The sequence below is a fragment of the Maniola hyperantus genome, chromosome 3, assembly GCF_902806685.2.
Source record: "Maniola hyperantus chromosome 3, iAphHyp1.2, whole genome shotgun sequence".
Lineage (NCBI taxonomy): Eukaryota > Metazoa > Arthropoda > Insecta > Lepidoptera > Nymphalidae > Maniola > Maniola hyperantus.
In genome coordinates, this window is record NC_048538.1 from 4,345,453 (window position 1) to 4,369,609 (window position 24,157).

Genomic DNA, 24,157 nt, shown 5'->3' on the forward strand with positions numbered 1-24,157 from the left:
TCCTTTAAATTGGTGAAAATGAGTAAAAGATATCTAAATAAATGAAAAAGGCTCTTCCATTTGAATTGAATATAATTTGTAAATCTGCAATGATTCACAAATAGTAGAATGTTTAATTGACCACAACAATATTAGGTAGATTTAAACACAATAGCCTGAACAAAAACAATAATAATTGTATTATTAGAGATAAGTTCTTGGTACCAAGAAATCGACTACCATATCGAAGGACTCAAAATTTGTCTGCTTTGTTATTGCACGTTCTTGGTATTTACCGCAGGCTATTTTAAAATCACATTTGACAGGTAATATTAGCTCATTCAAACAACAATTGCCCAAGCACTGATGCCTAGTTCCATGCAAGCACAGATAACCTAATAATAAGCCAAGCTGATTCCTAGTTTCATGTGCCCAAGTATCCCTAGCACTAAAGACAGCTACAGTATGACGGCGCAATCACCACTGATTGGCTGATACTATTGACGCTGTATTGGCTTAAATGTACTGTTATTAGGTATATATTGCTATGAGTTGTTTCGTAAGAAAGCTATAGAGTCACTCAGTGGGCGTTGGAGTAAGCTATGCTATGGAGGTTCTCCACGTGATCACACCAGAAATGAGAACGTCCTTAGGGGAAACAGAGTAACCGATGGAGCTCAACGGGTTGCTAAGCTGAAGTAGCAATTGGCAGGGCAAATGGTTCCAAAAACTGATAGACGTTCGAGTCCCAACGTGCTTGAATGGCGACCTTACACTGGAAAGCGCAGCATTGGCAAACCCTCCAGTAGGTGGACAGCAGACATCAAACGCGTGGCATGGAAATGCTGAATACAGGCGGCGCAAGACCGTGTCATGTGGATGTCTCTACAAGAGATCTATGGTCCAGCAATGGATGTCTATCGGTTGACGATCACAATGATGATATTTTGCTCAGCACCTCGATTGCGCTAGAATGACAGCTACAATGTCACGATCGCAATCATCTCTGATTGGATAAAGCTCGCTTACTATTGGCCACAATGTATTGTTGCAACAAGAATACCATAAATTCAGCCAATCACAACGATTGCGATTGTAATGATGATTGATGCAGGTTTTAGGCAATCGCCCTACAGGATTTTCATATTATGTTAGCGACGGCAGGGACCGACGGATCGTGCTCTCCAAGGCAAAGTTTCTAACTGATAGTAAATGCCTTGATATAAAATTATAAATTAGAAACATAAAAGCCATGAACTATTGTGCTCCGAGTATTTAAATTTTTTGTGCAGCTGACTGACGTCATTAGGTCGGTACGCGAGGTAAGCCGCAAATTGCCGGTTTCTGTGTTTATGGCTATCTTTATAGCACTATAACAGAATTTAGCCAGCAAATGAGGATTTTCTTTGAAACTTTTATAAAATAATATATTAAACTTGGATTTGCTTAAGTGACAAAATAGGCATATTTTTTCTGTTCAATGTTCAACAACTAAATTAGGACATACACGAAATGCTTTAGAAGGAAAAGTAAGAAGTAATTAAGTTGGAATTTATAATATTGTAATTTTATGTATTGAATAAATTTATTTATATATTGTATTTGTAGTGTATTAGAATTATGTAGTATATTATAGAGATATGAATATGGGTATATATATTTATATATATTTGTGTATTATTAGAATGTACTGTGTAATGTGTATGTAGTCTAATTTATAATAATAACTAGGGCCATTTTCGGCTGCCGCACCAACCCGTGCTTTCGTGATTCCTTTCGTCAAAGGTTGCCTGGAAGAGATCGCTTTAGCGATAAGGCCGCCTTTGCATGCTACATCTATTAGAATAAGATCCTGTATTGTGTTTTTTCAATGTTTACTTTGTGTTGTGTGCAATAAAGTGTCAATAAATAAATAAAATTGTGGTTCTGCAGAATCTGTCTGCTAGCAAAAGAAGGATCATGTCTAGTCTAGTATAATAGAGTGACGTAATGAAAACTTTAATGACAGTTTTAAAATCCATTTCATACACATTTAATCAATGTTGTTAAACGGAAGAAAAAAAAGAATAAAATTGTATGAAACTACCCACTTTCTTTTAAATTAATAGATTTCTATAGAGTATTGTAAGTCCATATTTATAGAAACATGGACATGGTCATTATTATAGAATAATAATGACTTAAGGTAACTAAGATACTTTTGAGATTCGAAATTAACGTAGATCCTGGTAGATCCTTAAATTATATTTAACAAATTAAGACCTTAATTTGCCTACAAGGCCTAGAATTTGCGTCGCTGGTGATGTACCTATTAAGCAGTATGTTTATTTACTCTTTCTTTTCTTCCAGATATTACGTTTAACAGAACATCATTCTTTTTTGTAACCTGTTATTTGTGTTTTGTAGTGCAATATAGTATATACATACATACATCCGTCCGTAATTGGAACGAAAATTCAAAACGGAATTTTCTTTTTACAAATAGTAGCAGACGGCTGTATAAGTAAATCCACTCACAAACTATTTTGATTAGTAAAAAAACTGATGTGTTGCAAAAAAGTCCCGCCTGGTTGTAATTTATTGCGCACGTCGTCATCACTCGATTTAGACTGCTGATAGATAGTTCATATGAGTGCAGCTGAAGCCTGTACAAATACAAACTACAAATATAAAACTTGTGTCATTTAAGCTGCAGAGGGGAATTGTATAGTCCGCGACAGGTTGAGATGGCAATCGGCTTATGAGGCGGCGGGACGCCCCGCACACCCACACGTCACCCGCACCGGGATAGCGCAGGGCTGTGTGGGTGTGCGGGGCGTTCTCTCCCCGGGTGCCATCTCGTCCTGTCGCGTAGGTACTATGCATGTGTAGTTATGTACCAACTGCCTACTTCTTAATAGTTATAATGTTGACAGGGTTATGTTAAAGAAAGTTACCTACAAGTTACAACAACTGAATCCACCGCCAGCACACTACTGAGCACAGCTGGTGTCCTCTCAGAATGAGAAGGGTTTTTGGCAATAGTCCACCAAGCTGGCCAAGTGCAGATTGGAACACTTTACCCACCTTTGAGAACATTGTTGAGAACTCTCAGGCATAAAGGTGTCCTCACGATATTTTCCTTCACCTTTAAAGTAAATGATACTATGTACTTGCTTAAAAATGCGCTGGCAGACTTCACATAGTACCTTTGAGAACATTATGGAGAACTCTTAGAAAGGCATGTAGGTTTCCACACGATAATTTCCTTTACGGTCAAAGTAGGTGATATGAATTCTTGCTTAAAAATGCGTATAACTCTAAAAAAATATTTTTCACTGGTATTTTATGTGTTGGTATTGGGTTGGTAAACATGGCAAGGTCGTTGCACCGCGCTGATTGAAGCGGGTTCGATGCCTGCCGGATGTGCTGACCGCTGGCGAATATGTTTTGTACGCGTGCCCGTAATCTGTTGGTTTATCTCATTTTTACTGCCAACAAACGATTTATTGAATCTTTATAATTCTCTGTTGAACAGAAATGGTTGGGTTGAACCTACCCAACCTTTAATGCAAGATCAATAACCACCTTGCAGTCTAATGTAGGTGCCTAAAGTAATCTATCAAGTTTTTATTATAATAAGGCCTGATTTTTCAATCCTTAAATAGCTTTAACCTAAGGAATTTTGAAAAGTTAGAGATACGTTCCGTACGTTAAACGAGGACAATTTAACCAATAGGCTAGCATACTCAATACCTAGTAAATACTCATTTATTTTGTAGACTTGTATAAACAGAAAGGACTCCTCATAATATCAAATCTTAAGATAAACTACCTTTTTGCTTCAACACCAAGCCGAAGTTAGGTATAACTATAAAGTCTTCTATCAAAGTCAAAGTTAAAATCAAAAACATGAGTTTCATGAGTCAAAAAAGTCATGAGTGCACTGTGTCATTTTAATTTATACACCCACCAGCACTAACAATTACATTGTTCTTTATTAGTACACGTCGGGTTTTGAAATCAGTTTGAAGTTCATTGCCATCTCATAATCTTTCATCTCGTCCCGTAAAACGCTTGGCTGGAGCTGTCTCAATCCTCGTACGGCGAAGCATCATAAAGTGAGACTTTATTATGTTTGTAAGAAAGCTTTGAGCTTTCGCATCTTGAAAATATACAAGAAAACTTCATAAAATTCGAATGACTACGTCTTTGAAAGTGTCTGCGTCTAGTTAACTTCAAGACAATGTTATAAACCTAATAAGTAATATATATACATATAATTTATACTATTTTTGAAGAGTCATAACAACCTAACTTAGTTTGAATGTGGCGGGTGATCTCCGGAACTAGTAATCTGATTTTGAAAATTATTTCACTGACAGATATCTAAATATCTACACTATCCTCGAGTGCTGCGACGAAGACGCTGGCAAAAGTTGCCTATCTGTCTGTACGTTTTCATAGCTCAACCGCGCTGAGCTTAACTTGATGAAAGGCGCTTGACTAGCTTGCATCCTGAAGACGGGCATAGGATTTTTTGTCCCACATACCTACATATACTGGACTTTTAAAAAAGCGAAATCGCGGGCATCAGTTAATAATAAAATAAATAAATTTAAACCAACATGCGGGCCTAAAAAAACTATTAATGATACCGTCTCTCAAAATGACAGTGGAGCTTAATGAAAATAACAAATGGCCAAAGCTAACGAGAGGCCTAAATAAATTGTATAAAATTATGAGGTCGCCCGCACATAACGGGGCTTGGTAGGGCAGTCCCGTAGGGCTTGGCAACTCGGCACCATTGAATAATACACCATGATGTCCGCTTCACACTCCATCGGGACATTGGACCAATAAACTTTTATAGCAGCTCCATTCACGATATGACACCGCGTGACCGAGTTTACAGTTTTTGAATTTTATCATATTTACTTATGAGTCGTAAGTTGCCAAATAGCATATTATGTATAAAAATGTAGCGGGGGGTAGGGAGCGCACCTCCACTTGGCCGCCCAATAGTCAACCTCATCTGCCCGTGGTATCGCCTGCTCGTCTACAAACGAGGCGGTAGGTATAGACATTTCAAATTGGTTAGACTGGATAAATGGCACAGGCCGGTGTCTTGCGATGACCAACACGCCTGCCCAGCATTGTCATTACGAGTAAAATCTTGTATGGCGAGTGACACAAGGCCAGGGCTCGGTAGACGACATCAAACGAGTTGCAGGGAGCCGCTGGATTCAGGGAGCGCAAGACCGTGGCATGTGGAAGTCTCTACTACAAGACACCTACGTACCTATAACAGTGGACGTTCGTCTACCTATCGGTTGATAATGATGTTGATGATGTAAAAAATCCTACAATAGTATGAATGTTTTAATTTTAATTGCGTCTTTGGTAATTTGATTACCCGTTAGCAAACCTATATCGGACAAAATCTCAAGTTTCCAGTCCCAACATTTAAGCTGTACGTGGATACCTTTATATCAGTTCTATGTTATCCTTTTACATTTACAGGTAGAAGATTATGGTGATAAGCCATTACAATTAGCCGAATGAGTAGCTGTACATTGTACAACCCCTTTTCGCCTGGCAATTAGGCAGACAGGGCGCGACCGGATGTCAGAGGCATATAACAACGACCACGGGCGGCGGGTGTGCAAAAATAAACTACACCTATTGCCATGCAATTTAGAATCCAGACTACAAATGTACATTGACGCTATGTCTTTACACAACAAACTGGTAGTCATAACTTAACTTTACATGACTAAAGGAAGAGCTCAAACTAACTTTTGACAAACAATTCTTTTGGCTAATTCCATCGTACACAATCTCTAAACTAAACTACAATGGCACGTCTAAATCTACTGCTATCCCTTTCATAATGTTGCTTGCGGAAAAGGATAGCACTAGATTTAGACAGTTTAGAGATTGTGTACAAGAGAATCGGCCAGCATTTAATTCCGGCCTCAAGTCTTATTTATTACGGCTTTAATCCTAAGGCTGGCGATAAATGTGTTAATTATAAGAGTGTTTACATGAGTAAATTTGTCGTAAGTTAATCATGTAAACTAAGCTACTTTACACGTGAGTAAAACTTACAGGTGTATCCGCGGCCAACTAGGTACGCTAATGTCAGTCGCGTAAATCAGTCCAGCGTCAATTACACTTAAATACCTATCTTGAGCTTACGAATACTCATTGCTATGAGTATTCGTAAGCTCAAGATTCGTATAGATGAGTACGAATAGTTATGAGCAGTGCAATAAGCAACCGACGTAAACGAACGACATTACCTCAGGAATTCATCCCTTATCACTGAGGAATATGGACTCCTCAAATATTTTTTTTAATAAGAATATTAGCCATGTTAAATGACTAATATTCCCCTTTCCTCTCCAACTAAGCGTCAAGCTTGTGCTAGGAGTAGGTACGACAATAGTGCAACGGGCGGGGTTTGAACCATCGACCTTGCGGTTTTCAGTTCACTCCTTTACCTTTTGAGCTATTGAGGCTCAATATAAGTGAGGAAATAACATCATGTAACTTAAAAAAAACTTTTCAAAACAGTTTTTTCACCTAGGTACAGAAACAAACAAATCCAATAATTTTAATGATAATACTACAGAACATAACGAAAGAAAACTACGCGAAAAGCGGAAATCAAGAGAACAATGTTCTCAAAAGCTCTGCATCAAATAAGCAATTACGAGCATAATACGGATCCAGTTGTAGTGCCTCTAGTAGTGTAGTACTTGTTAGCGATACAATTTTACTGGTTCAAGTATTTCATAAATACAAAAGTACTTAAGTACTGCTTTAACTTCTTGCTAATTTAAAAGTATGTACAAAATTCCATTGAGTACAAACACAAAGGAATAAAAATCCAATAATTTTAATGCTAGTACTCTACAAAATACAACGAAAGAAAACTACGTGAAAAGCGGAAATCAAGAGAACAATGTAGAGAAAAAGCTAAATAAGTAATTATGAGCATAATACCGATCCTATTGTAGTGCGTCTAGTAGTATAATACTCTTAAATTTTCCTGGTTCAAGTATTTTATTTTCTACACTAATATTATAAAGAGGAAAACTTTGTTTGTTTGTTTGTTTGTTTGTTTGTTTGTTTGTTTGTACTGAATAGGCTCAAAAACTACTGGACCGATTTTAAAAATTCTTTCACCATTCGAAAGCTACATTATCCACGAGTAACATAGGCTATATTTTATTTTGGAAAAAAATAGGGTTCCGTAAGATATTTGGGTTTTTCGGACACAAGGTGTAAAAAATCAACCAGAAAAGTTACTTATTTTGCGTACGCTGCCTAAACTATAAAAGATAGAACCATAAAATGTTCTAATTAATTGTAGATCTTATAAATATCTACAAAAAAGTCCGCGACACACTATACCCATCTATGTCGAGTGAGGCACAGCAACCATTTTTTTATTTAAAAATCTTGAATTTTTTTTGGACTACATTTAAACGCGTTTATTTTACTCATGCTATTAATCCTTATCAAAATAAATGATTTCATCACTAAGAACAGTTTATGGAGATAATATTTGGTCTTTGAATGATTAAAATTGGACGTTTGGTTTTGAAGTTATGGCGAAATTAAAATATTACGATTTCTGCTGCACGGCCCGTTGTATTATATAAAGAGGTAATGTCGTTAAGTTTGTTTGTAGGGGGTAATCTTTAGAACTACTGAACCGATTTTAAAAATTCTTTCACCAGTAGAAAGCTACATTATTCCTGAGTGACATAGGCTATACGGGATCTTTAAAAACCTAAATCTACGCGGGCGAAGCCGCGGGGATCAGCTAGTATTAAATAAAAACAGTAAGTACTACGTACTTTAACTTTTCGCTAATTTGTGCTATGGAATTATTGCGAAAATAATAATAACGAAACTGGTTTGATTAAGTAATTTGCTACCTTTATATTTCATTACTAAATTAATATTTTATTTTTATTTTTTATATAGATATAGCGAGCAAACGAGCAGGCGGGTCACCCGATGTTAAGTGATTACCGCCGCCCATGAACATTTGCAGAGTAATATACGAAGAAAACGAATCAAAAACGTGATCCGTACGACATTTTCCAATCAACTTCTCTTGTTATAAAAGACATTTCAATATTTATCTTTAAAAATATTAGTAATCATAATAGGTAAGTAATGACTAAAGTTTAAGTTCATCATATAAATTAGTTTATTTTAATCGAATTCTAGGAAATGATTTTGAAACGACAAAGTATTTCTGCCTTCAATTTTAATTGTAAACCAATCCCAAAGCCGCTAACCTAACCTTCCCGTGTTTGAAAGCCGACCCTTACGATTAGGGGTAGGATGAAATTGCCTCACTAATTAAGAATGGTTCCCAGAATTTCTACGTACGAAATGTCATTATTTTACACATACATAATGAGAAAGTTTCCAGGCAGCGTTCGATAAAATTTTCATAGGTGGCTCTGAATACTACCAGCACTAAAGACGAAAAATAATACCTATATCTATATCTAGAGTTATGTGCGTTTCAAGAAATTATATATCACTCGCTTTAACGGTGAAGGAAAACATCGTGAGGAAACCGGCATGCCTGGGCGTTCTCCATAATGTTCTCAAAGGTGTGTGAAGTCTACCAATCCGCACATGGCCAGCGTGGTAGACCATGGCCAAAACACTTCTCACTCTGAGAGGAGACCCGTGCTCTGTAGTGAGCCGGTGATGGGTTGATCATGATGATAAAATGCATGTTTGGCTTGCTCGTGTCTCATGATTGAGGAAAAAGGAAACTAAATTCTTCTAAATAGCATTTACATGTTCGCACCAGTCCTATTATAAAATTTTGCTACACATGATTTGACTCACTGACCAAAACATTTGTTGTTACGTTGTTACTACAACGAAGTCTTAAGAGACCTTTAGACGCCACAAGCTGACTAATTGAGCTTTTTGGAGTAAACCAATTAATGAGCTAGTAAATTATGATATCAGGCTTCAATGATTAAGATAAGGGGCTTTGGGAAATTATAATCTCTTAATCGAAATCGATGAATTTTAAGCTTTGTACAAAACTTTCTAAATTGCTATGCGTTCTTTATCAGGATGGTTTAGATATTGTTCTCTTATCAATTTTATGTTAATTCACCTTAAATTGAGTGTGGTAATGATGGTTGAAAGTATTAGTGAAATACATCAAATTGTAACTTTCGGAGTTTATAGACCTTACTTCTTAGATTTTTGAGTTTTTATCATGAAGATCAATGTTACTGTGAATTTTTAGCGAAGTTAGTGATTCTGCTTCTTATATTATATTAGCTAATGCCCGCGACTTCGTACGCGTGGTTTTAGGTTTTTAAAAATCCTGTGGGAACTCTTCAATTTTCCGGTATAAAAAGTAGCCTATGTCCTTCCCAGGGATGCAAGCTATCTCTGTACCAAATTGCGTCAAAATCGGTTGAACGGTTGAGCCGTGAAAAGCTAGCAGACAGACAGACAGACACACTTTCGCATTTATAATATTAGTATGAATTTACTGTGTAATAGTAAAAAATAAAACCTGATAGTTATTTTTACTCTAACTTACCTCCAACTATTCCATTTGTTATTTTTTTATTTTCGCTCCTCGTCTCAATTTTTAAATTACTTTTTGCTTTATTGTTTTGTCTTCTCTGGAAATATTTTCAACAAATTATTCTGTACAGATTACAGCAGTATGAAGTAATTCTGTGATAGCAGTATCAAGTCTATAAAGATAGTGACTCCAATCGAAAAGCCTTAATTGCTCCGGGTCCAGTGTTGTCATAGACAACACTTTTATTATTCCAAATAAACGATAAACATTTTCTCCCCCTCACAAGCCACCCTCATGTTCCGTCGAGGAAACACGGGCATTTGGAATCAATTCCATCGATTTTCGTGGGAGTGCAGTATGCACGTGAACTTTAAAGATTGATTTATTGATTGTTTCATAAGAATTACAGATCGGAAGCCTACCTACAAGATAGAAAAATAAAATATAAGGAACTAAGTATATAAGGAAGAATAAATATACATCCTTGAAAAATATATTAGAAATGTTAAAGAAATCTAATAAGTATACTTAATTATATTTCTTGTTTCTAATACGGAACTTGTGGTTGATTAGCAAGTAGTTGAGAATAACATTGTTTATATTCATTTCTCTCGATTGTAATAGTACAATGTAGAGCAAACGAAATTAGAAAACTTTCTTTTCATTGAGATAACAATAGAGAACACTTGTAGATTGACGTCGCAGTTGGATAATAAATATTAATTAGTTATTCTTATTACTTTCATCGAAATTTCATATCAGTCACTCTATCGGGCACTATCACTTGTTAACTAATTGTTAAGTTATGCTTTAAATTGCCATTTAGATTATTTTGTTCTAAACACAAATTATACATAGGTATGATACGTGCGTTTGAATATCTTACGATTGATTTATTTATATATATGTATTGGAAGATAACATTTGCACCTTTACATGATAGTAACGAAATGTTTCCTTATATTTATGATAGTATCAGTAGATAGAAAGGTGAAGAAAGATAGTAGGAACGGCATAAAATATCATAATTGCTTACCCAGAAAACTTATTATCAAAAATCCACTTAAAGACTTCTTGAATTTACATCCATTTAGCAATTGAGAACGAACAAATCTATACTGAGGACACATTCACACCCGACACAAGCACGGATATAACTAAACGAGACTTCACCGACACTGGGGGGTGCGAGCCTTGATAACCCAACTACTGTTCATACACATTCCTTCAATGGCAATTGCATACAAGTACATTACAACCTCACACGACAAGATTATAATGGTTTGCCCCACGCTGATTAGTTTTGCAGCTGTGGCCAATAAAAACAAGATGCGGTCTCCACTTCATAAACTTGAAGTAAGCACAAATATATAAATATTTCAAGTTTTAACAGCTTAGTTCTTTACATTATAAACACAGCTTAAAAGAAGTTACTAAATACAGTACAAAACACGTTAACATTATAAGCACATAAATGTACTTAACCATATTAATACGCTCAATTTCAAATCTTTGATAAAACTTTGTAAATTGATTTCAGAGGAAACAAAAAAAAAATAACGTGAGCATAATGTCCGATACAAAACTGGATATAAACAAGCAATTATTGACTATTTTTTAATAATATACAACTGTTGTTTGATAAGAAATCCTTATAATGTAAAAGAATCGTTTATTTATCGGAGAATAAGCGGGTCTTTCATAGGACCAGACACCGATAAATAGAAGTAATTGATCCGTCAGTCAATGTCCGCCTAAAGAGATTTTGAATTGAAAATTTCTAAAGGTTTCTTACTCTGATTGATCTTGGATAGCAATCTCAGAGGTAATAGCGATACGATGGCAATGCAAATTTGTTTTTAATGCCTTTACATAAATGCTGCATCGTTGGCAAAGATATGACCTATAACAAGCTCGAATTGCACGGCATCTTTATAAAGGTCAAGATTTCAAGATTTCTTAAAATGAAATGTTCTCCAGCCTCGGAACTAGCAATTTGTGATGTATGTCATTTTAAAAATGTTTCTAGTTACTATGAATATTACTAATTATTATGAAAATGCTGAAACAACCTTAGTAAAAGCGCAAATAATAATTAATTGCAGTGAATGAGTTATTTTATGAAATAATAAAACGCTATGAACGCAGGAAAAATCCTGTAATAGAATAAGCGCAAATGTGAGGCAATACGTTTTATACAATATGTTGTATGTATTTTGCAAATTCCTGACATGAAAAAGGATCACAGAAAAAAAAACAAGAATCATGTAAGGTCCGTATCGGACAAAAAACCCACAAAAATTAAGATTTAAAAAAGTTAAGAGACCGGAAATGGCTCAAGCGCAATGGGTGGGTAGGGGTATAGGATAGTCGTTGGGGTTCCAAAGTGCTGGAATGGCGACCTCGCATCAGAAACCGACCAGTGGTATGGGTTTTTAATGAAACTGCCACCCCACCCCTTCCAGGTTAGCTCGCTACCATCTTAGACTGCGTCTTCATTTACCACCAGGTGAGATCGCAGTCAAGGGCAAACTTGTAAGGAAAAAATATAAAAAACTAGATGATGCCCGCGACTTCGTTCACGTGGATCTAGGTCTTTAAAAATCCTGTGGAAACTCTTTGATTTTCCTGGATCAAAAGTAGCCTTTGTCCTTCCCGGGATGCAAGCTATCTCTGTACCAAATTTTATTATAAGAGACCTATGTCCAGCAGTGTACGTTACTTTTTCGATGATGACAAAGTTAAGCTTACGTTTTATTTAACGTCTTTAGCGTATCAAATAATAAACGCCAAAAAACAACTTCAACAAATACTTTCCTTTTCAGTATTCGGCCCAAGTGATTCTCAGAACCACTTCTAAAAACGATTTAATTTAGGTACTTGGTACTTATAACATAAAGCAATATTCAAATCAGTAGCTGCCACTGAAACAGGCACTCAGCCGCGCTTGTTGCGTGATAAACGAACGATAATAGGATTCATCGAATCAGACGGTAGTACTTACCATCTGATTTGCCGCTAGATCTTATTTGCTTACAATAATAATATTATTTTCTGCTTCGTCAGACCAATGTCAAGATTATACCGAACTTAAACGTAAACAAAGCGTGTAATAGTCTCGAAGTCTTCAGTTTTTCTTACTAGCTTTACGAAAAATGAGTTTATTAGCAAAGTAAAGGAATTTAATTTTGTTAGTTGGGTTGTTAGTGTTAATAAGGCAGTAATAACAAAAATCTATATGAAAATTGAAAACACAATTTACGATAGCCCAAATCTTTAACAAGCCCATGTGGCAGTACTGGTCATATCTGACGCAGATCCCATTCGTTCTGGGCTGATATTGGATCGGGCTGGGGCAGACCTGAGACGAGATAGTTCATTCTAGATAAGTGCAGCGTATTATCAAGAACCTCAAGAAGATGACGGTAACTGGGGCCGAGAAATGAAGATTGGTGGCGCACTAACGGAGAGGCATGCTAATATATTCAGCAGTGGATGAAAAAAAAAGATTGAAAATGATAATGAACAAAAGTAATGGACAATTAATCTCCTCCTTGACAAACAAAACCTATACAGTTAGTGACATTGTTTAAGTTGTGTTGGTGGAGATAGCATCTTGCGCAACAATTTTTCCATTAAAGTTCTTTAGAAGTATAGTTTTTACAAAAACCCTGTGAGCTCACAGTAGCGGCAGCATCACGATAAAATAGAACGATTGTTATTCAATGCGGGGAAAAAACCGGCTCTATCGTGACAGTCTAATAAGTGAAGCAATTTTGTATTCATACGTAATGTGCGAGTAAGTTTTTTGTACTTTTAAGGTTAAAACAGCAAATAAAAGTAAAATTTAAAAGGGAAAAGTTGATTTTGCGGTATGTACCAGTCGCTGGATCCAGTATGTCAACATTATTACAGTCAGTCTAGATTGGGCGTCTTGAATTTTCCGATCTTTTTTTTAAATTTACACTTGCACACGCTTGTCCACGATCAGACCTGTTGGGAAATTGTGATGTGGCCCAAGTCCCAACTTAGGCTTTTTCGGATGGGCTTTCTGAATTAAAAGTAGATTGCCTATTCAGTTATTGGACTCGATTTGGCCGCTGGGATTTAGTACATACATACATCAAAATACTATTTAGATTATCGCAGTCACAAGGGATGTGAACTGGAGTAGATCAATAGTTGGCATGTCATTAAAATGATGTAAATCGTGAGTGAGTATGTGAAAACTTTAATCATAGAAAGTAACACATAGCTACTAAGATATACAAATTTTATCAACATACATTATTATTATTTACTATAAATTAGTTAGCATCCGTTATCGTTATCGTTGTTTCTAACAGCCGAGTGTCAGATGAAAAGGCAATAAGCATGTCAATAGCCTACAAAATGATGAAGTCATTAGCAATAAACACACTAACTAGTCTGACTGCAATATTGAAATACTAGTCATTTACTTCGCCTAGTACGGAATAAGTATTACGATAAAAAGTATAAAAAAGGACATGTTTTATGTGTCGGCAAGGACTCGCTATCATTATGATAACATTCGCAATATCCTAAGTAAATAATGGCACTTATAATCGATACTTATTTGAACGTTCCCTTCATCATAAAATAAGATCTAAATATGTATTTAAAATGGGCGAGACATAATAGCTCGCAGAACCGATGGAAGGTGAAGTCCCAGATTGTTGAAATGACGAGACCGCATTGAAAAAGGTAGTTCAGAAGATCGTCAACTATGTGGAAGACTACTAACTAGTGACAGGGAGACACTGCACATAAGCAGTGGACCATGGAGTGTGGGAATCCCTAAAAGAGATCAATGTCTTTCTGTCCATCGGTTCAGACGCTGCACATAAGCAGTACTTGGAGTGTGGGAATCCTCAAAAGAGATCAATGTCTATATGTCCATCGGTCGAGAGTCGAGACGGCAACAAGGATGATATTAGAAATCGTAAGAGCATGACTAATCTGATATCAACCATACTTCCATAAATCTTAGGTGTGATTTATAAACATTGATAGTCTAAAAAAGTCAATCAATTTTCCAGACAGCAATATCCTGATCAGACAGGGGCACCTAATATGCCTGGCAAAGGCTTGCCGGTAATTCTATTACCTTTTCCATCATAACTGCGTTATGGCAAGCCCTCTTTCGATTACATGGCCATTCTGATTGGATTATAATCGTGCCGCCAGCGAACTAGCAAGAGCGTTCGACTCGGTGGTACTAATCTTGTTCATCTGTTATTATTGTATGTTGTTTTTATCTTTTTGTATAAAAAGCCTGGTTAAGTTGCAAGAACATAAAATGGATTTTAAACACCAGGGTGTGGAAAAAATCAGACACATCTGAATATTATATGAGTAAGACTTGTTTTTGTTACAAATAGTAACTAGAACTATAATGGCTTGTCTGATTGTTTGTTAGTGCATCGCATCACACAAAAACCACAGAACCGATTGACTATAGATTCCCGCAGTTTGGAAGCAAAAACTATAGACTTAACAAATTACGCTCAGTTTAATCAGCATGGATCGTAACTAAATAAACACAAGTTACTACACAAAGTAGGTAAGAAAGGAAGTCGAAATAAAAGTTAAAGTTCTAACAGATATTGTATAATATAATTTTTGATATCACTGAATTTATTCTACAAAGAAAGCGGACGAGTATCAAACTTTTCTATTTCTCAATTCGACCTAATGCTTTATTTTAATCTGTTTTATATACAGTTTGATACGGTTCTAATCATATTGATCGAAAATACGACGAAACGCTTCGAGAAAAAGTACGTAGTGCCCCGTCCTTTAGTTTGGCTCGTCTTGGGGGGGGGCACGGCAGTGGCTGATCTCTAACGAACGGAAAATCTGATTTCCGAGTCGATAAGATATAGCTTGCCGTTTGAAATCAATCACTTTCCAATCTCTGTCGTTTGTGCTTGACATTAGAGCCGTGACTTATGATTTTTTTCTAAAAATGGTTAAAAAACAAGATCACTCTCGAGCTTAGCTTTGTATTTATTTGAGCAGCCTCAGACTGAGCATATCCTAAGGGTAAATTGAGGCTGCTTAAATAGTCGGCTTGTCGGTCTCCAGCCTCCACTAAGCGCTCGTGTTGAGCATTTAATGGTTTGCTGAGGCTCCGTTGAACGCAACAAAAACCAACGATTCTAATAGCGCGGTTACAGATCGCGCGGCGAGAGTTTGGCTTTGACCTTCGGGTGGAGGGGATTACTGCGCATGGGTACTGTCACGCACACAATACTTTTCCTTTTTTATGTACCAGGTTGGATATTTGATTGGGTCAAAATTCATGTACAGTGGTAATAATGCTAGAAAATAATACGAAATAGATAAACTTCTTCATTTATTAAAACTATTGATAGTTATTTTACTTATATAAAATGTTTATTTCCTTTTAAAGTTTACAGAGACAGCGATGAAAATTCTAAATAATTGTTTTTTAATAAAATTATTTATTCCAAGATACATGTAAAATTGGTACATACAAACAAAAGAAAACTTAAAATAATTATTAAATACAAAAGTTAACATTAAAAAAAAGTCTTAGCAGCAGTGCTATTCAGATTCTTATATAATAAACAATTAACGAAAATAGCAATTCACTTGTGAACGTGATTGTACAAACAGAGGCAGGGAACGACTGGAGCAGTGGAGCGCCAATCAGAGCACCGCGTGCGCCTACACACCCGCCCCGCACCCCACTAATTGCCCGTTGATACCCAATTTCTGATTTCTGCGCAATAACGGTCAAAGCCAAACTCTCGCCGCGCGTACTGTACTAACCTGAGTGGCGCGGTAGCGGGCTTTAGGTTGATGCTGCATTTCAACCGGAGCATAATTACTGTCGTCTTGCTCCTATACGCCGCACACAATAGAGTGTTCATGGATCAGAGTAAGCCCTTCCAGACACTTGGCATGTGGCTGGGAAGTGAGACGGACATGCGTGTAGCGTATATGGCAGGAAGCCGATATTACAGGTGTAAGAGGAATATATATAGGTACAGTACATAATTAGTATCTCTAGTGGATAAGACAAATCTACCTGTGGTACTTCAGCAAGCCATTAAACAAAATAAGAAAATAAGAAACTGTTAACTTATAAATTATTTTATTAGTAATTAATTTTGTTTTTACAACCGTTTTTGATTGGAATTCCACGCGCACGACGTATAAGCAGTAGGAAACTAATAAATGCTTACAAGCTTTTTCAGATGGTTAAGTTTACGCGTAAGTAATTACTACCGGTTTAGAATGTGAGAAATCGGCAAAAAACTATAGTTACTCTACCTACCTAGCAATGCCCTTATACATATAAATTTTTCTATTCCGTGGGAACTATCTATTACTTTATAACTAACCTTGAATACATCATTTCACATGTTTTCTCAGACAACACTGACAATTTGATTCGCTACGAACCTCTCACATATTATGAATTATGGAATTCTCAACCTTGACCGGTTGCCATATGGTGGCGCACTTTTGTTAGGCTTGCTAGCTTGCTAGTTTAGAACCGTACAAGGCATAACGACAGCATTAATTCACTTCTCGAGGCGTCAAACATGTTGTATTGAGGTCGGTTATGAGGTTATGGGTTATGATAACTTGCAAGAACGCGGGAATAAAATCTGTGTCAAGTGTAACACTCGACCACTCGACGAATCGTTGAGACGACCTATGATTCATGAGTTCATGATATATGGCACTCCAAGTATAAATACATTATGTATCGTAATAACAATATGTCTTCATGATATCGAGGAGCGGAGAAAGTTAATTTGCATGTCAATTTTAATAATATCCGAACAAAATGAAGTTATGACGTAACTTCTTTATTGCATGTCTGGTTTTGGTAAAGAAAATGTCACATCATGAACCCATAATTGCAGTGGAATAAATTTGCACAAATGCATTGCAAATAGGTATTTCGTTGTTGTATACCTAGTGGATCTTTGATCGTTTATGTAGGAACTTATCTTACTTTCTAAATAATGTATGAATTCTGACCTCTGTAGACCTAGCATCCAGCATCAAAGTCGTGATTGAATATTGCGGTTACTAATGCGAATTCTATTGATAATTTTTCTGGTTGAATCGGAAGAGATTGCATTCGCCACCAGTGTTCGTTGTAGCTATAACAATTTTTAGAAATTTTAACAAGAATTCCTATTTCCAATACATTTTAAGGATATTGGAATTTCTCGAAAAATATCGTCCATACAAATACCTATTACAAATACGAAAGTGTTTCTGTGTGTTTGTCTGTCTGCTAGCTTTTCACGGCCCACGGAAATATGGTACAGAGATAGCGTGCATTCCAGGGACCGACATACGGGTAGGCTACGCTTTGCCCCGGAAAATTGAAGTTCACAGGAGATTCTAAAACCTAAATCCACGCGGACAAATTCGCGAGCATCATCCAATATATAAAAATATATTTATTGCATTTCAATAAGTGCAGAGTAGAGACTATAGTATACATTATCTTTCTATGAGAGAAGTAGGACAAATTGTATGAAATTATCTGTATAAATTATACGGCGTATTCGTAAAATTATAGTATCCGTACCGTACAGTAATAACAATTAACAATTCTGACCGCGTTTTACTTAATAGTTAGATCTGAGACGGTCGAGATCTTGGTCACTGCATACGGGCCGAGGTAAGAGTGTGACGTAACGACGCGAATTGAAAATGTACATTGCAAAACCAATTAACACCAACGCCTCTTGCATAATGACGAACAACTATGTCAATGATACGTTTACAGTTTTTTTACAGTTGAAAAACTGAAATTAGAGTGAAGTGAGCGAAGTCTCGGTTTGATCCTGAATCGACGATATATCAAATATTAGGCTATGGGTGAAATCAAAGAAAAATAGGCGATCCATAGGCTACCTACCTAAAGTCAAATGTAGGAACATTTGACCCCTGCCAGTGACGCCGAGGCTTCGACGTTTTGTTAGAAGTTCCATAACTGTCGTGAACTGTGGTTATACTAACTAGGTACAGATTTGCTTCTCGTTGCTCGCCAACTGATTACTAGTTTTTAGCTCAAATCGTTTCTCGCTATCATCGACGGTGGGGCAAGTGCCTAATAGATATCATATACTATGTGTCAGAAGATAAAAGTTAATTGACAGTAATAGTAAGATGTTAGGCCTTAAAGGACTGACATCCAGGGCCGTAAAATTTTTTTTTTAAAAAGTACGATGATAAACAAAAGTAATTATTACAAAATATAACATCAAGAGCATAGTATAATGCGTTACACAATATAAAAGCTAGATTAAACAATTTTCACATTATGCGAGTGTGTGTGTGGTCGCATAAGCTTAACTACAAGTTTTTGTGACAGTTTAATGAAATATAATGAACTAGCTAAAGCTCGCGACTTCGTCCGAGTAGAGTACACTAATTTCAAACCCTCTTTCACCCCCTTAGGGGTTGAATTTTCAAAAATCCTTTCTTAGCGGATGCCTACGTCGTAATAGCTATCTGCATGCCAAACTTCAGCCCGATCCGTCCAGTAGTTTGAGCTGTGCGTTGATAGATCAGTCAGTCAGTCAGTCAGTCACGTTTTCCTTTTATTTATTACTAGCTTATGCTCGCGACTTCGTCCGCGTGGACTACAAAATTTCAAAACCCTTTTTCATCCCCTTAGGAGTTGAATTTTCAAAAATCCTTTCTTAGCGGATGCCTACGTCATAATAACTATCTGCATGCCAAATTTCAGCCCGATCCGTCCAGTAGTTTGAGCTGTGCGCTGATAGATCAGTCAGTCAGTCAGTCAGTCATTCAGTCAGTCAGTCAGTCAGTCACCTTTTCCTTTTATATATATAATAGATAATAGATAAGATATGACAAAGTTCATCACATAATAATCTCACAGGGTCTCACAGGGAGCCGCTGGACATAAGATTTACAAAACCATGGAGTATCGAGATCAATTCCTCTGCTACTGGAATAATACGAACACATTTTGATTCCAGTTCAGCTCTGGAAAGAACTTACTGGAATACATTTCTGTAAACCGACCGATCAAATGAACTGAAACATCAAATGAATTGAATTAACTTAGTAAGGCAACTTCGGTGAAGAATTTTATATATCGATGTAAGCCAAAGTAAGCATGCGACGTACAGTCTTATGAGAAGATAAAACAATAAATTATGAATTAATTATGATCTTTCAGACATAATGTTGAAATATGAGTCACTGCCGTTAAGTTATGTGAGCGTGACTGGGGCAGCATAGATACGACTACGTATTACATTACTTGAATGCTTTGTTGCATTTTAATCTATATATATAAAAGGAAAAGGTGACTGACTGACTGATCTATCAACGTACAGCTCAAACTACTGGATGGATCGGGCTGAAATTTGGCATGCAGATAGCTATTATGACGTAGGCATCCGCTAAGAAAGGATTTTTAAAAATTCAACCCCTAAGGGGGTGAAATAGGGGTTTGAAATTTGTGTAGTCCACGCGGACGAAGTCGCGGGCATAAGCTAGTCCTAAATAAACCAAATTGTACATGATTTTCTTGAAATATGTAATACTAGCTGGTGTCTGCGATTTTGCTAGCGCGGATTTAGTATTTTAAAAATCTCATGGGAACTCTTTGATTTTCCGGGATAAAAAGTAACCTATGTCACTCTCCAGGTTCTCAACTATACCCATACGAAAAATCACGTCGATCCATAGCTCTGTTGCGCCGTGATTTAAGGACAAACCAACAAACAAACACACTTTCGCATTTGTAATATGAGTAGGTTTTTGGGAATAATAGAGAACTCTTTGCCCGGGATCGAATCCCCGCCTCCTTAACGGTGAAGGAAGCCTGCATGCCTGAGAGTTCGCCATAATGTTCTCAAAGGTGTGTGAAGTCTGCCAATCAACTTGGCCTACGTGGTAGACTATGGCCAAAACCACTTTGAGAGGAGACCCATGCTCTGTAGTGAGCCGGCGATGTGTTGATCATGATGATGATGTCTCTTTAAACTCTTGCTCTAGCTTTGCATTGTAAAAAGTAGTTTTTAAAACCGTAACGGTCTTCCGCAAGTACATGCATTAGCGCATTGTAGACAAAGATATGGGCATATACAAGTACGCTAGATAAGGTTTGCCATACAAAATGACAATAATTATTTTTTGTGCCCATTCAAAGCGCCGCATCGACCTTACCGGGAATTCAAATTGACGAATGGTCTTCGTATTGACACAATTATTGACAGATGTCTCATCTCACCACTAACATTTAGTTCCTAGTACACTTAGCTGTACATGACGCTCACTGCTGCTATCAGCGCCAAAACGGCGATAATCAAGTTGCTTCAAAACAGGTCGGCAATAGCAAGTCCAGCATACTTGTATTAGCAGAGGTCATTGCTGGTAGGTTATTGCAAGACGTAAAGACTTGCAAGGTCTTTGCGAATTCGATGAGATAACATTTTTTTAGAAAAAAGTCGATGTAAGAATTATATAAAGCCAAAGTGTGATTCAATTCATGACAGTGACACTGATCTTGTAGTTCAAATTACATTGCAAGGTTATGCACATAAAAAATTGGTCAAGTGCGAGTCGGACTGGCACACGAAGGGCTCCGTACCATCGTACAAGAAATAACACTTTTTATTTTGTTTTTTTAATTCATGGCAGCCATTTTTAAGTTTTTATTATTTACTAGATGATGCCCGCGACTTCATCCGCGTGGATTTAGGTTCTTCAAAAATCCAGTGGGAACTGTAGCCTATATCCATCCCCGGGATGCAAGCTATCGCTGTAGCAAATTTCGTCAAAATTGGTTAAGCGGATGGATGGATGGATGGACGGACGGACGGACGGACAGACAGATGGACCGAGACAGACAGACATAGTTTCGCATTTATAATATTAGTATGGATAAATGCTACAGGCTGTACTCACGTGGTTAGTCGACGTAAGCCCGACTAGTTTCAAACTCATCCTGGGCCTTTTTTGAAAAAGACGGGGTTTTTATTATTATTTGTTATTATAGTACAAATAAACATTCTGAAAAAATTCAACTCTCTACCTATTATACGTTTCACGAGATACAGCCCGCTGACAGAAAGACGGATGGACAGCGGAGGCTTGGTAATAGGGCCCCGTCGTCGTTGGCACGCTTCGGGTACGGAACCCTAAAAAGACAATTCAAATCCATATTCTAATATCAATAATACAAAGAACGGTCTATTTGCTGCAACTGGATACGCCAGTGCATAGCGTGGAACCATGGCCGTTGATCCACGAGTATCGAGTGTGATTGCATACAACGGGTGCTAAGGAGTACAGTAAAATTATACTCTTGATGTCATAACATATAACATATAATATATCAGTACCTGGAGCGAATCTTGAAATTTACATCCATACTAATATTATAAATGCGAAAGTGTGTCTGTCTGTCTGTCTGTCTGCTCGCTTTTCACGGCTCAACCGTTCAACCGATACCGATTTTGACGAAATTTGGTACAGAGGTAGCTTGCAGCCCGGGGAAGGACATAGGCTACTTTTTATTCCGGAAAATTGAAGAGTTCCCACAGGATTTTTAAAAACCTAAATCCACGCGGACGAAGTCGCGGGCATCATCTAGTCAAAAATAAATTATTTCTCTGTGACCATTAAATAGAGGGTCTTCCAGAATAATAGAAAATTCCATGTCCTTTGTTAGTTTTAAGTGTAATAACCAATTTAAATTATCGTTTAAACTAAAAAAGTACGTCATAATGATGTGACGTCACATTCCAGTATTTCATAGAATCTCGCATACTAAGCGCGCGTTTTGACGTTTGATAAAAAGTCACTGCTTGCACAGCAGTAACCTAAATATTATTCACAAAAGCTGCTAGCTGGCTCAGCCAATTTCTTAACTGGATATAGTATACAAGTAACACTTGCTTTAGTCAACACCTCAGAGAGGCACACCAAAGTAATCTAGTTACCTAACAAACCCTTTTGTGATCGTCAAGTATTCTCGTCTCGACAAGGTCTTACGCAAAAATGCCGACTCCAGTTTGCAAGGCAAGGCTCTACTTTACATAGGATATTAAGTTCAGGTAAATTTCAAATCTTGCAAGCAATCTTCATTTTAATACACGTGAGCAGTAACGAGTACATCAAGTCCTAGCGAAAACTTTTGTCAGACAGTTTAAAACACATTAAAGATGAATAGGAAGAATTCAGAATAAAGAGGAAGGTAGGAGTCTGTGACAATAGGTAGGAGATTGTATGCTTTTTTTCGTACCAAAAAAAAATTTAAAATCTGTTTATTGATTTCTGTAATTTTGATTTGGATTGAAATCTATAGATTTTTACTTAAAAAATCGTATCGTTGTCTCTAAAATAAATATCAGTATTTAATGATAATGATGAATTTACGACTCATGTAATCATAAGCTCTACAAGAGAAAGATTGCACTTTACCTACAGTTCTATTGGCTTAATTACAAACATTCTAAACGAGAAAAATGACTAACTGAAACAAAGTTGAAAAATCTGCAAATGAAATTTTGCATGCAGATAGCTATTATGACGTAGGCATACGCCAAGAAAAGATTTTTAAAAGTTCAGCCCCTGTGGGGGTAAAATAGGGGTTCGAAATTTCAGTAGTCCACGCGGAAAAAGCTACGTAGTACGTACGTACTGGTAGAGCACATTCAAATTAAAGTTACAACAGAAATGCAAAAGAAGTTGATTTAAAGTACGACTCAGTCATTAATGTCCATAAGGACGTGCCACATTTACATCACGCATACGAAAGACACGCTTTTGTAAATCACGAGCTACAAGCATCGGCAAAAAGTATCACACGTGAAAGGCCCTTGAACACGTTTCTGTGGATTTAACCGAGTTTAAAAATAACAAATCGCATTTAAAAATTGAAAAAGCAGTTTAGAAAGTTTGAGATCTCAGGCTACTTGCAAGGAATACGTAAAAAATATTTAAATTTACAACAGTATTTAAAAATGAATATTACGAAAGCCATGTCACTAGAACAGTGTTAAATATGCATGTGGAAGGAAAAAAGAGGAGACGACGACCAAAAAAAAGGTGGATGGACTGCGTAAAAGATGATATGCGTGTAAAAGGGGTGGATAATACGTTGACGAATGACAGAAGTGAGAGAAAGAAGAAGACAAGTTGTGCCGACCCTAAAGGTAAGGAAGGTAAGGAAGAAGAAGATTTAAGAATGAATATTAGCTTATGAGCAAAAATCTTTTTTTTTTTCTGAAAATTAAACAAAATAACTTATAATATGTACTATGAAGATACAATACTAGAACATGAAATAAAGCTCTTTGAAAGCTAAATTGACAGGTGTAGGAATTAGTGGTATGCTTATCAAAGCTTTAATTTATTTGCTTTGCAACAAAAGTTAACTCACTCCAGCTAGTCAATGAAATACACTGCATGGTTTTTGTTATGGCGAATAACTGAGAGGACAGGGCGAACCAGAACGAGTATGATCTAATTTTAGATCCTCGCTTGTCCCCCGACGCGTGCCTAGCATGCCTGTCTCGATCCATACCAGAATACTTCGGA

At 36.8% G+C, this 24,157-nt stretch overlaps 1 protein-coding gene across 3 annotated transcripts in view; it reads right to left on the minus strand.

Moving 5' to 3' along the window:
• Window positions 1–24,157, minus strand: part of corn (cornetto) — a 77,597-nt gene that overhangs the window by 19,607 nt on the left and 33,833 nt on the right. Inside the window, exon 1 of one of the 3 annotated variants that reach the window (XM_069509613.1) lies at window positions 10,590–10,700. The exons of the other annotated variants lie outside the window; for them this stretch is intronic. The gene's annotated coding sequence lies outside the window, so the exon portion shown is untranslated. Of the gene's footprint in view, window positions 1–10,589; window positions 10,701–24,157 lie in introns of those variants that run through there. 3 annotated transcript variants of the gene reach the window in all.